The 12,806-nt window shown below is 38.5% G+C and overlaps 1 protein-coding gene across 3 annotated transcripts in view; it reads right to left on the reverse strand.

Moving 5' to 3' along the window:
* LOC121633320 (disheveled-associated activator of morphogenesis 1-like) overlaps nt 1–12,806 on the reverse strand; it is a 42,976-nt gene that overhangs the window by 29,185 nt on the left and 985 nt on the right. Inside the window, exons 1-2 of one of the 3 annotated variants that reach the window (XM_041975204.1) lie at nt 401–569; nt 199–282 (exon numbers count right to left, since the gene is read on the reverse strand). The exons of the other annotated variants lie outside the window; for them this stretch is intronic. The gene's annotated coding sequence lies outside the window, so the exon portion shown is untranslated. Of the gene's footprint in view, nt 1–198; nt 283–400; nt 570–12,806 lie in introns of those variants that run through there. 3 annotated transcript variants of the gene reach the window in all.

Genomic DNA, 12,806 nt, shown 5'->3' on the forward strand with positions numbered 1-12,806 from the left:
AGTGATAAAGCAAATCAGCAGCCACAACTCCCTTCATGCACACTCTCAGACTGATAGCCTCGAACCATTAACTGGTCACATGCAGTCCACACACATACATTCCAGTCAGCAGATAGCCGGCTTCGGCTCCAGCGATCCTTTTCCTTGCATTCATTTGATTTTAGGGTAGAATACACAACTTCACTGAGCTCATCTTACCCTGTCCTGGAGTGAGCTTGCCTCTGTTGTGCTCTGGACATTCCTTTTATATCCTAGGGTCACTGCAGTATCCAGCTTTCCGCACTGTCGACACAAAAAACTATGTCTGAGAACAGCACGCAGCAGAGCATTTCCTGCGCAAGGTGTGTAATCCACGCAGGTTCAAATTCATCTGCTCTGGGTTGGAGTGGCTATTAAGCACCTTTACAAAGGCTGTCACACTTTGAAAAGATGCAGCCGAGGGTAAAATCCTAGTTTGATGGAGCACGTTTTTCTCTGTTGATTTGGGAGCAAACATGAAATTAAACAGCCATGCAGAACAAGCAACTGTCCTCAGAGGATCTTCTCCCTCCCTAGTCTCCTTCTCGCTGCCTTTCTCTGCAGAATTCTGTGGGGGCAAAGGGGACAGGCACAGATGTTACTGGCTCCAAGCCACACCCCTTTTCAACACTCCCAGTCCTAATAGGATGCAGCCGAGCAGCAACCAACGCCCAGCTCAGTACCTCCCCCTTCTAGATGGGATTTGGGCAGCTTGTTTAGGGTTTGTTTGAGTAGTTCTTGTTTGAAAAGCTGCAGGGAGCTAACAAAGCTAAGGTGCGAAATGTGTGGGGTAAATGAGGGCATGAGTACGGCTGGGATGGAATGTGTGTAAAGGCTACAGTGGAAATTAAATTATCACAAAGGCATAAATTTAAGAAAAAAAAGTTGGGAAAAAAACTGAGCTACTTTCTGTACAATGAAGTTCTCTTGTGCACAGTAACACACCCTCAGCACATGCAACCTATAAAACTGCCCAGAATTGACTTTTACAGTCTAACACACAATGAGGCAACAAGACATCCACAATGATTTTGTTCTTAACAATCTCACATGATTTCCAGCACATGCATCTCAGCTAATTGTTGAGTAACAAAAATGCAGCTTCCAGAAACATTTCCACAAAGCAGCACTTTGACATTTTATTGTATGGATGACAAAAATAAATAGATTTCTGTTATGAATTGGATTTCCTATGCAATGTACTAATTACATTGGTAAGATTGATCACATAATGTTATGGTAATCTAACATAAAAAAAGTCACCTTGGAGAATCAGTAATGCAATAAATAACTATTTTAATTCAGATGAAGTCCAAATTTTCCAAGTGTCAAGACAGATTATAGGCCCATTTATGCTTGATGCACGGATACACAGATGGACACTTTCGTCCTTCTGCGTCATTTACCCAAATAATTGGTGTGTTTTCAGGGGCCTTGTGGATCTGTCGCTTGATGCAGCAAACGGAGTACTGCCACCGGAAACTGCGGGGTCAGTGCTGAGCAGTGTCGCTGACATGTGATTAGCGAAAGGACAATCCAAAGAAGAAGAATAGGAACAGGAGGAAGAAGAAGAAGAATATGACAACAAGGACATCAGTTGTAGATATTGCATGAGGTTTGAAGAAAGGCTATGCGATGTGTGTCTGGCGTGTTGGGTGGTCGCAAACAACTTTATATAGGAGCATTACCACCACCAACTGGTGTCTGAAACTGAACTCTGAATCCAGCACTGCCAACTAGTGGATAAGCTGACTTCATAAACATGGCAATGTAAAAGATGAAGGGACGTATGTACGGCGACGATGTATGACGAACGTACCTATTATGTATGTACTGAAGCATAAATGGGCCTTGAGTTAAAGTGAATAAATTAAGTCATAAAATGTTTTAGTTTAGGTACTTCTGAAGATATTCCTTTTCTGACAAATTTGTATTAAAACCAAAAAACAGCAAAATTGTCTGACTGTTATAATTTCTGGATGAAAATAATTTCTGTTAAAACAGATTAACTAATCATACATTTTCTGAATTGTGTGTAGAGCAGTGGTTCAGCTTCTAAGGAACAAAACTAATAATCCAAACCAAAAGAACCATGTCTTACTACTACTGAAACTACGTAATAGAGGAGCTGATTTAATTACAGAAGCAACCTGACTAATGACTTTTGTCTATTTTGTTCACAGACAAGGTGAGAAAATCAGACATGTTCTCATAGGAAAACTAGAGTTGTCTTCCTGAGTCAGGCCTTACTGGTTTTGTGCAGGTGTTGACAAATGATGTCATTCATCATCATTCACCTCTCTATCTTCACTGGTGAGTTAAGAATTTCTGCAGGATATCAAAACGTCAATAAAACGTTGTTGTGCTTTGACTGAATATTTAGTCATTTACCATTTCTGTCCAATGATCACTTTCAGAAAATGATCCAGTGACATAGTAGAGATTCACGCTCCTTGTAAGTGAAGCTGTAAATGAGACTGTGGATTTACTGTACATGCCGAGAGAAGCCTGGGCTCAGACACTGCCCAGCTAAAGGAAGTCACACATTAAAGCTAAAAGCAAAATTAAATTCTCTTCTTTAACAGCTGTGAGAAACCAAGAGAAGCATTAGAAATGTCATCATTGCCTCCACAAACTTTTTACGTCTTTACTAATCTAAGAGGTTAATAATGTCACTTTCCATGATGTTTGGGTTATTAAAAGTTCAAAGACTTGCAACAGCTGCATTTCCTTGCCATTTGGAGATGCCTCCATGTAACGTTGCCAGAAACTTTAAGATTTCTGAACCACTTCCAAGTCGCATATTATGGCTAGCTGATATAATACACCATCCTGTAAAGTCCTGCAACTTTCCATTTTTAAGTTTGCAGCATGTATGCATAGAACTGGGCTTGTGTGAAAGAGTTTATCTCGGCTGGGCTGGTCTAACAGACATCAGCGGCGAGCCGCGCCGGTGCAGTCATGAATGGATAACAGTGGAAGCTGTACAGTCCTGGATAGCTGCCTCTGAAAAGAATGTCATGCAGCTGGAAAAACAGACAGGACCCGTTCTCATGGAGGGCTCCTGTTCTGGTGGGACAGATCTCCTGTGTCAATAAAAGCAGACTGATGTTTTGTTGACCTCACGCTCACCAGGTACAACAGAAAATGTATAGACACAGAGGACGGTGACATTTTTCATGAGCACTAATATTTTCCTGGAGTTCTGTGTTAGATTCCAGTCTTTCCTTTCTCTCTAAAGTTTTAGCAGTTTAAATTTTTAATTAAATTTTCTCTTTTACAAAACTAGTTCCTGTATTTATTGTTTCTACTACGGTAAAAGTCATTTTTATACAGAACTTAAAAAAATCTTTACTTTTACTTTCAAAAGAGGAGAAAACTGCCATTAATTACAATGTGTTCTATTCTGGATGAAATATTGATCACCAGCACTCTGCCAACCAATAATTTTCCATTTAACAAACTTTTTTTTTCCAAGTGAGTTGCAGAACATTCAGGATCAAGTAACAGCAGGAACAATCAACCCTGAGTGACATCATACAAACTTAGCTTGAGGCTTTTTCTGATAGAAACTGATAAGTTTGAGAAGATGTATGCTAAGCTTTTCAGTTAATGATTAATCATAGGAGGACTGACAAAGCACAGCTTTTATGATTTTGTATCATATGTTGACCAAGTAAACGGAGCAGCGATACAAATAAATCAATTGTAAGCTAAAGCTGAAAGATGCAGACGTTTGGAACCTGGTTTGCTTTTCATCAACAGTGAGGACAGCTTGCAAGTGTAACTGGCTGCAGACTGAAGCCATCCCTGAAAAGTTCAGCTATGATAACAAGCTTGCCACCTTACCCTTTCTGGTTGTGTAAAAAATGAAAGGGCTTTTGTGAAATGCAATTGATACAGCTTACAGTGTGAAATGTGAGGTCAATTCAGGGACACAAAGAGGAGATGACAGAAATCATCATAGGACATTTTTTTCAGAAAGACCACATGTTGGGTTGCACACCACTGTTACATTTAATGCAAGCTCAATTTTGAATGACAGCCTCAAAATAGAACTAAGTTGAAAGAAAAAGTCGCAAACTACTGCAAAGAAATGTGTATAGGGGAAGAATCATATTACATATAAGGAGAACAGTGCTAAACTGTATCTATAAGTTTCAGACAGGGTGGGGCAATATCCATAAATTCCAACCATGCAGCCCTTCCCTTGTAGGAGACCCTGTCATTCACAAATTAAATGCCAGAATTAAAAAGGGTCAGAGTGGTCTTTACCCACCCTTTAGAAAGCTTGTAATTACTCTCTGAATCAGGTTCATCCCAGAGGGCCCACACAACTTTCTGCATCTATTAATCTCTATAATGCACCCAAGTAATTGCAAACTTGAAACGGCAAACCAAGAATGTATAAAATACTTTAAGATGTTAAAGATCCCCAAAGTAATTTTGAGACCTTAAAACTTAGTATATTGGATGTGTTTGATGGGACTGTAACACTTACTATGTGCAATTCTGGACCAGGACCATCCCGAGGCTGAGAAACCACAATACACAACTTTTTCTTCCGGGGACGCTTTCGTTTTATGTACCACGTCACACGTTAGCAAGTAAATATGAACACAAGGGCTGTTTTGAACGTGCACCATGGGTGATTCAGCAAAGAAAAGCAAGAAGACATTAACTGAGGAAGAAAGGAAAAGAAAAAGAGAGAGGGACAGAGCAAGATATAAGACGAGAGTTAAGACAAAACTGTCTTTCATTGTCTTGGGGGCTCACAACACAGGTAGGATGCAATAGCTGTTGATAGGAGATATGTCACTGAAAAAAGCAAAGGTTCTGTGGTGCATCTTGAAGAATATGGGAGCAGGTCTGTGAAAGAAAACAAAAGAAGAAGATGTGTCTAAAAGAAGAGGCCAAAAAGGCAACTCACGAGGCAACATAACTGGTAGGTATGTAACAACATTTCAGTCTACATCGATACGTCGCACACTGAGCTTCTGTTTGCTGCAGAACTTCATGATATTTCTCAGTGACTGAGGTTTGCAAAAATACAATTAAGTGGAGCAAACAGTCTATTTGAAGACAAAAAAGTTGATTATTTAACATTAAAATTAAACCAAATCTTTAATAAAATCATGTGTATTGGTCATGTCAAGAAGTATTCAGTATTTTATTATAGTTAGAGAAGGTACTTTCTTGTAAAATGACCTCTAAATTTACAGGGAAACTTGGATTACTTAGGGCTAAAGATGAAAGCTCTGTCTGGAAGATGTTTGAGACACAGCTGCAAAAATCTCATGACATAAAACGCAGCAGCTGCAGTGAACGTGCTTGTAGACTTTTTAAGGGTTAAAAAGCTGTGGCTTAACTTGCTGATCCCTGCAGATGTAGGCCAACAGTGTGCTAAGAAATCAGTGGTTAAGGTTTTGAATAGAGCAAGCAGCCTAGCATATATTACAGCAGAGGTAGCATACAAACAGAGAAATCAAATAGAATAATGGTAATCCAACAAAATCCAATCAGTATCCAGGCTGCTTGTATGGCACAGACAGCTTCAAAGTACTGCATGCCCATTAGCTACAGTGACACATGGATGCTCTGTGAGTTCACAGACTAGATTCATGTGAAAAGTGCGAGGTCCTGGTCTCCTGCAACTTCCTGCATGGATCTGAGACTGGCTTATGGCCAGCTTAATGCAAGAATAATTGTCTAGCCCAAAGGCAAAGTCTAAAGTGGCACCAAGTTAGCATACCGTACACAGCCATGTTGCATGGTGTGGCGTCTGCGATACAAGCTGTTTATCTGCTGTCATAATCTCCTTTGTGAAAACAACATGGGGCCAGAAGCTGAGAAAACATATCAAAGACAGTGAAATCCACAAAAAAAGCTTGCACCGAGGGCTGGGCATTCAAAAGAAACAGTTACGATAAAGACTAAAACTGCTAAAAAAAATAAAAAATATGTTTGGGGGGTTTAACAAGAACACCTGCTGTATAACAGGATTGACCTAGCAGCTCCTGCCCTGGGGCGTCTCAACAATCAGCTGCACAATGCAAACAACTGAGACATTAACAACATTCTGATAAGAGCAGAACTACTCTTAAATATGGAAATGCAAGGACTGATTGTAAAGGAATTAATTTGTTTGGCTAATATTAAAGTATTGTTTACTAAAAAAAATGTGTGTGTGGAGGTGGACTTCTTCAAAATACGTTTTCTTTTATGGTTATACCTTTGACAATAGCTCAACTAAAAATCAAAACAGTAGGAAAAATGTGTAAAAACTGAGTGTGTTACATAATTGTGAGACATGGAATTAATGTTGACATGGACAATTGTTGCTTCTTAAAGCTGTAATGAGGAACATTTAGTTGTTTATGCAACTGTTTTCATCAGACTATATGTCTGCTTTTATGGCCACTCCTCAGATATGCTATCACACATATACTGTGGAACTTGTTCATCTTAGCAGCAGCCTAAGGTCTATTTCAAGGATGAACATTTTAGACAATGAAGAAAACATTTTGTACCTGTCAATGCACTGTTCCAGGAAATGTGAAGGTTGCAATCACTGTCTATAAGAAAGCTGTGTTTTATAGCCCTTTGTTTATTTGTAACAAGCAACAATGTGCTTTCCAACAAAGATGCTTTTATAGACATCACAAATTCTTTAAATTCAATAAGAATGTGCATGACTGACATTATTGACTCCTGAGATGCCAACTTAATTAACAGCAAATGACATTACCATGGTAAATATACCAATAACATCTCAGAGATATACAAATGACAAAGGAAACCAATGAACCAAAGCATGCATTTACTCCCATATATGATGTAGAGGATTATTATAAGCAGGAAGGATTAGCAGGGAAAGTTAAGAGCATTCGTAATTAGTCCAAAAAGAATCTAAACATTTGGCAAATCTTAATCCATGCCTAGGGTTGTTGAGAACATCTGAGTTAATAAAGTCACGAATGAAAAAAAAAAAGATAAGGGATGTAGTCTAAACATTTTTTCCAGCCTCACTTTTTCACTCACATGTTGGAACTTGAGTGTGGAGGGCAGGGCAGCATTTTAAGAGCGTGCCGTGCTCTGGCACAGTCTGTTACTAAATGTGATATCAGTCTGCCGATCAAAGAACGTTACACATCTTTTGGTCTGTGTATGAAGAGGGCACGTGTTGACATCTAACCCATTCCAAAGGAAGGAATAAAACGTGACACATGGCACATTTTGCAGCTAGTATTTGAGAAGTCATTATGTTAAAGCTCAATACCTTGGCAGTGTGTTTAAGAACCTTAACAAGTTATTTCTGCATAATAAAAAAGTTCCAGGGCTCTGATTCAATCACATTTTCTAGTCTACTGAGAAAAGTGTAATATTTGATGGTTGAAGAGTTGCTAAATGTACAGAATAAAGTTGCATTGTTGTGCGTGATATAGTTCAATTTTAAATCTTTTAGTAATTGAGCTTTCATTACTAGAACTGCAAGTAGCAACCTGAACTGACTGAATACATCTGAGAAAATGCTGGCATCTGACCAGCTGGAATTTCTCCTTCAAGAATAAAGAGTCTTAAAAAGAAAGGCAGACAGCTCACAGACCTTCAGAAACTTCAAACTCTTACAGCATTCTACTTTCCCTGCTTTGGGATTTCACCTTCATGATGTGACCCAGACAAAGGGGATAAGAGTTGAGCATAAACTGAAACATGAATCCCTCCTGGCTTATTAAACCTCCCACCCTCCCAAACCAACATCTTGGTTATGGGACTCCCCCTCACACGTAGACACATACACACATAGGACAGGACCCACATGATCCCTTTGTTTGAACCCCCTCCATGGCTATACCCTTTCCACACAAAAGTGATTCATTTTGATGCTCATTGTCATGATAATCTGAAGTTTGCTTAATTTCTCCCAATCTGCCAAGAGAGCAGTCATTTTCCAACTCAGTTAACTACAACTGAACAATACTGAAGCCCAAAACCAAGCAATGCTATTAATGAAAACAAATAAAAACAAACTAATACACATATAAAGACAAAAGTAAATATCTAAAAGTGTGATTCAAAGACTTCAGATCAAAAACCACAGTACAGGTATACATCATTAGACAGCCTGTAGCAGTCTGAAACAATTGCTCTAAATAACAGACCCCAAAGAAGTAAATGTACATCCAATATAAAAGTCACTACATGATTTACAATTTCTCTCAGAGGACAAGTTTTTATTTTTGTTTGTTTTTAATTTTAATTTATGATATGATAAAAAAAAAAAACATATACATTATATTTACAGTGGCCATTTTTACAGGATAAAACTGGTGATATTAATAAAACTTCTACAATTTCCTTCACATATCATAGCTAAAAAAAAACAAAAACACTTAGATGTGTTGATGAATGACTTCCAAAGAACAAAACAAAGAAATTTTATTGTATCACAATGTTGCATTTAATTTAAATAGTTCAATTTGTCTGGAGAAAGGCTTCTCAATACAAGTATGCATGTCATCTCAATACATGTTAAAAGCATGAGTTGCATTTGACACAAAAAAACCAGAAACTGTCCCTGTATGAAAAGCAGCACAGCTACTGTGGGTACTCTCATGGGTTCAGATAGCCCAAAATATATTTTGATAGGTCACCCAGTTCTTGTTATAGAACCACAAGACTCTGGATCAAGGCTCTTTTCTCTGAAGAGGTGCTGCTCTGTGGAGGCAAAGCTGCACTGAATAGATTCAGACTTAGTAACACTGATTTTTGTGGAAGGAAGGAGATTTACCAGCATGTTAGCATCAACACTTTAACAAGGACATTACATCTTATGTTTGTATTAATTCCAATATACGTAATGGCATAAAATTCAACATTGCATAGCATTTCCTGTGTTGTGATTTTGCTGTTGTTACATATGCGATTGAGATTAGCAGCACAAACAGAAAGAGTAAACGGCTTCCCATGAAGAATCCATTACTTTCCAAGAAGCCTCAAGTCTGCTGCCTGAAGAACATTAATGAAACATCTGCCACCACTGAGTCGCTGAGTTGGAGACTATGTGCACTGCCTTTTCACCCCTGAACAATCAGGAAGGTCAGAAGTCAACAGTCTTGGACAAGCAGTGTACTCACAGGGTGGGTAGCTAAACTCAGTCGCCAATGTCAATGTTTAGAATACTTCTTTATAGGTAAAAAAAAAAGTCTATTTAAAAAAAAGATCTAATTACAACGTGCAAGCTTTCAGCAGATGCTTATTCTAAATGAACAAGTCCTTCGCATCAGATGAATGCAAGACACTGGTTTAGTCCAAAGGAATACAAGTTTTCAAATCCCTTCAAGACAGTTAAAACATGAACAATGATCACATCAGCAGCAATAAGCTAAGACTTCCTTGAGTAAAACTGTTTAGCTTAGTTTGTAAGCTATCCATATCCTGACATGCCTGATCTTGTGATCCATTTATTTTGCAGATAACAAAGACAACACACCCTACATAATGGCTTTTCCTTTAAATAAATTTCTAAAGGGTTTATGTTCAACTTGATATCTGCAAATGTGTTTTTATAATGTTACTGAGGATGTTCTTTGTTTCAGGTGAAGAAGAACAAAGTAGTAATCCTCTACTATAAACATCTAATCTTTTAAAAATTTCTCTCTAGTAAATAATGTTTAGAAAGACTCCAGTAAGGTCAAAGCAAGGGTTTATATGAACTTTGTTTGGCTCCTCTGAAGGTTTGGCGGCACAGCCACAACAATCCTCAAAATGAGGCTGGGTCTTGGGTGTGGCTTACAATGGCTATCTAAGCCCAGCTGTCCTAATAGCAAGAACAAGTGCAAAGTCAGAACAGACTGGGGGCAGGGTGTGGCATGGCAGGGGTGCCATGGTGACAGAACAGACCTCAGCAGAGAAGGGATGCTAAATGAAGCTATTGTCTGGCCCAAGTGAAGCACACCATGCAAAGAATGGCACATTCAAACAGTTATACAGGCTTATTGTTGTGACGGGCCAGCAGGTCCACAGTTATCCCACAAGATCCACTACACATCATGCAAAAAGTGCTTGATGTCAGAACCTGAAACACTGACACCAGCTTGCAAACTAGGAATGACACTGACCTGAAAGAACCCATCCCCCAAACAATTCAAGGTCTTTTTAGGTACTGTCATCCATGAAAAATTACTAGATAAATCCATCAGGGAAACAGTTGCTCTAGTTCTGATACATCTGCAGACTGAAATGATGTGATACTGGAGGTCACAGTGTGATGTGGAATAAAAACAAAGCAACAAGAGTAGAGGCAAATATTTCACCAATAAAAATAATAAACTATTTTGTTAATATAAAACTATTTCATGGCCAGTAAACTAAAAACATGAACACATTTTCTGAAAACCAAACAATTAATTTGAACAAATCACGATTTAAGCTGAGCTCCCAGATGGATGTTTGCTAATCTAAAGAAATGCAAGACATCCAGGGTAGGATTTTATATTTAGGGGCAAAAAAACTTTCCTTAAACCTATTAAAAGTATTTTATATCAGTTGTTGATTACCTAATCATGTATATATGAGCATACTGCCCAATTACTGTCAGGCAACAGTACAGAAAGGAAATTAAGTGTGACACATACAGTATGAGTCAATATCTAATCCAAGTTAAGTAACAATGGTATGCATACTAACCGGATTTGCTGCCTTACTTTCTGAAGCCAACATATTTTCATTCATTACCTATCTATTAACTGCTTAACTAAAGAGACTGTAGACACAGATACATAAGCTTTAAATGACAACTAGTTAAACAGGATTCCACATTGCACAAGTTACAGTCACTTCACAGCACTGAGCATTATTCATGTTTCTAAGATAGCTCTGGGTAAAATTAACATCTTAAAACAATGAGGTACGCATTTATTTTTCTTTGCAGGCAATGGACATCACAAAGCTGTGGTTCAACACCTGCCTCTGTTTATTAATGCCAACACAAAATCCATAAACCATGCAGACAGATGGTGGTCTTAAAGGCTCAGCTGTGTTATAGCCACTCCTAAATGATGCTCACCATTACAAAACTCATTAGTCTTCTCCTTCCCTCTGTTTTGAGGTGGTCATTTACTCTGGTGCTGCTGTGAGCTATTCAGGGAGACTGTCACCCTGCCACATAACCAGTCCTGTGAAATTTAACACTCCGTTAATTAACCCAGTTCTCCAGGTGTTTGGGTTATATGTGCTGACAGACAGAGAAACAGATGCAATTCACTGCCACTGTTTATGGAGTGGTACATTTGATGTGGATGCTATGCTCAGTGGAGCACAAACTGGACAGGGTTTTTTGACAGTTTTTATTTGGGATGACTAATCTATCACTTTTAAAACTTTTTCATCATCAAGCACAAGCAGATGCCCACAGTATCTGTAAGCATGATATTAACTTGAACATCATTAATGCTCAGCCTAGTATACAAGTTATACGTAATAACTGGCCAGCATCGAGCGCTCAACCACCAATGATGATGGAGTCACAATGCCACTGTATCTGTCTCTGCAACTTCAAGGGAAAAACATGAAACATCAACAATCAGTGCCAACAAAAACAACAGAGCAGCTGTTGCAGCTGAAGTCTGCGCTTGCTAAGAGGAAGTAATGCCATAATGCATCATTTGATGTGTTTGAGTATGCCAAAAGATTATCAGCAAATGAGCTGACAGCATCTACCTAAGTATGAAAATAACAACAAACATATCGAGGCACACCCATGTTCTGTTGTGTTTGTTCACAAGACAAGCATGAAGACAACACTTCAGACAGAAATAAACACAGTCATTAAAACACACCACATGTTACGTCATTTAGGTACGTAAGACAGCCTGACAACATTTCATTGCTAATAGTTGTGAAAATGTTGATTACTCTGTAGCAGTCATAATGTAAAAACCCTGTGAATATTCACTGGTCAGGCCCTGATAACAGTATAGTGCTTGGGAAAAGAATAAAGTTACAACACAGACTTATTATCTGCACCTATTCAGAAAAACAAGACATGCAATTCCAGTGTCCATACCTGTCAGGGCTGATCTGTACTCAGTCACCTCCCTATCTGAACATTAAAGCTGTGGACAAAATAACAGCATGGTACATCATGTTAGGCTTCTTCCGTGTTTACAGTGAAAACACCGCAGCAGTAAGCCGTCTTACAAGGCAACAGCCCATTACAAGCACATACAGGCCCCTCAATGATGTGCTTTTTAATTCTAAGGAATGCAAGTCTTTTCTGATAAGTGTCAAACTGGGTACAAGACTACCAATAATCTCAGTGGTGCTCTCTGAGTGACTTCAGAAACTGGACGTGATTTATTGCTCGAGACATGTGAATAATATATCATGACAAGTGCAGTATCATCAGTCTGAAAACACCAGAGAACAGTTGTTATTATAAAAGAGTAGTGTAGCAGCTGGGGCCGTTAGAGGAAATGGACATCTTAATGTCTCAGCTGCTACGATGGGACATTTAGTTAGTGGGAGCACAAACCTGTAAGTTACTGGCAAAACATGGCAGGTTTACTGTACATTTTCAAACAAAATTGCAAACATTTTTTAATTAAATTTAAGGTTAAAGTTTCATCTGGCAAAACCAGATGGTTGTATCTGTCACTACACACCCATCACACACTTAAAAATCAAATTAACTTTATTCTATTCTACAGTCATTAAGCAGATGCTTTTATCCAAAGTGACTTACATTTGAGAGTAAGAACAACACAAGCAAGAATTCAAACGAGATG

The sequence above is a fragment of the Melanotaenia boesemani genome, chromosome 22, assembly GCF_017639745.1.
Source record: "Melanotaenia boesemani isolate fMelBoe1 chromosome 22, fMelBoe1.pri, whole genome shotgun sequence".
NCBI lineage: Eukaryota > Metazoa > Chordata > Actinopteri > Atheriniformes > Melanotaeniidae > Melanotaenia > Melanotaenia boesemani.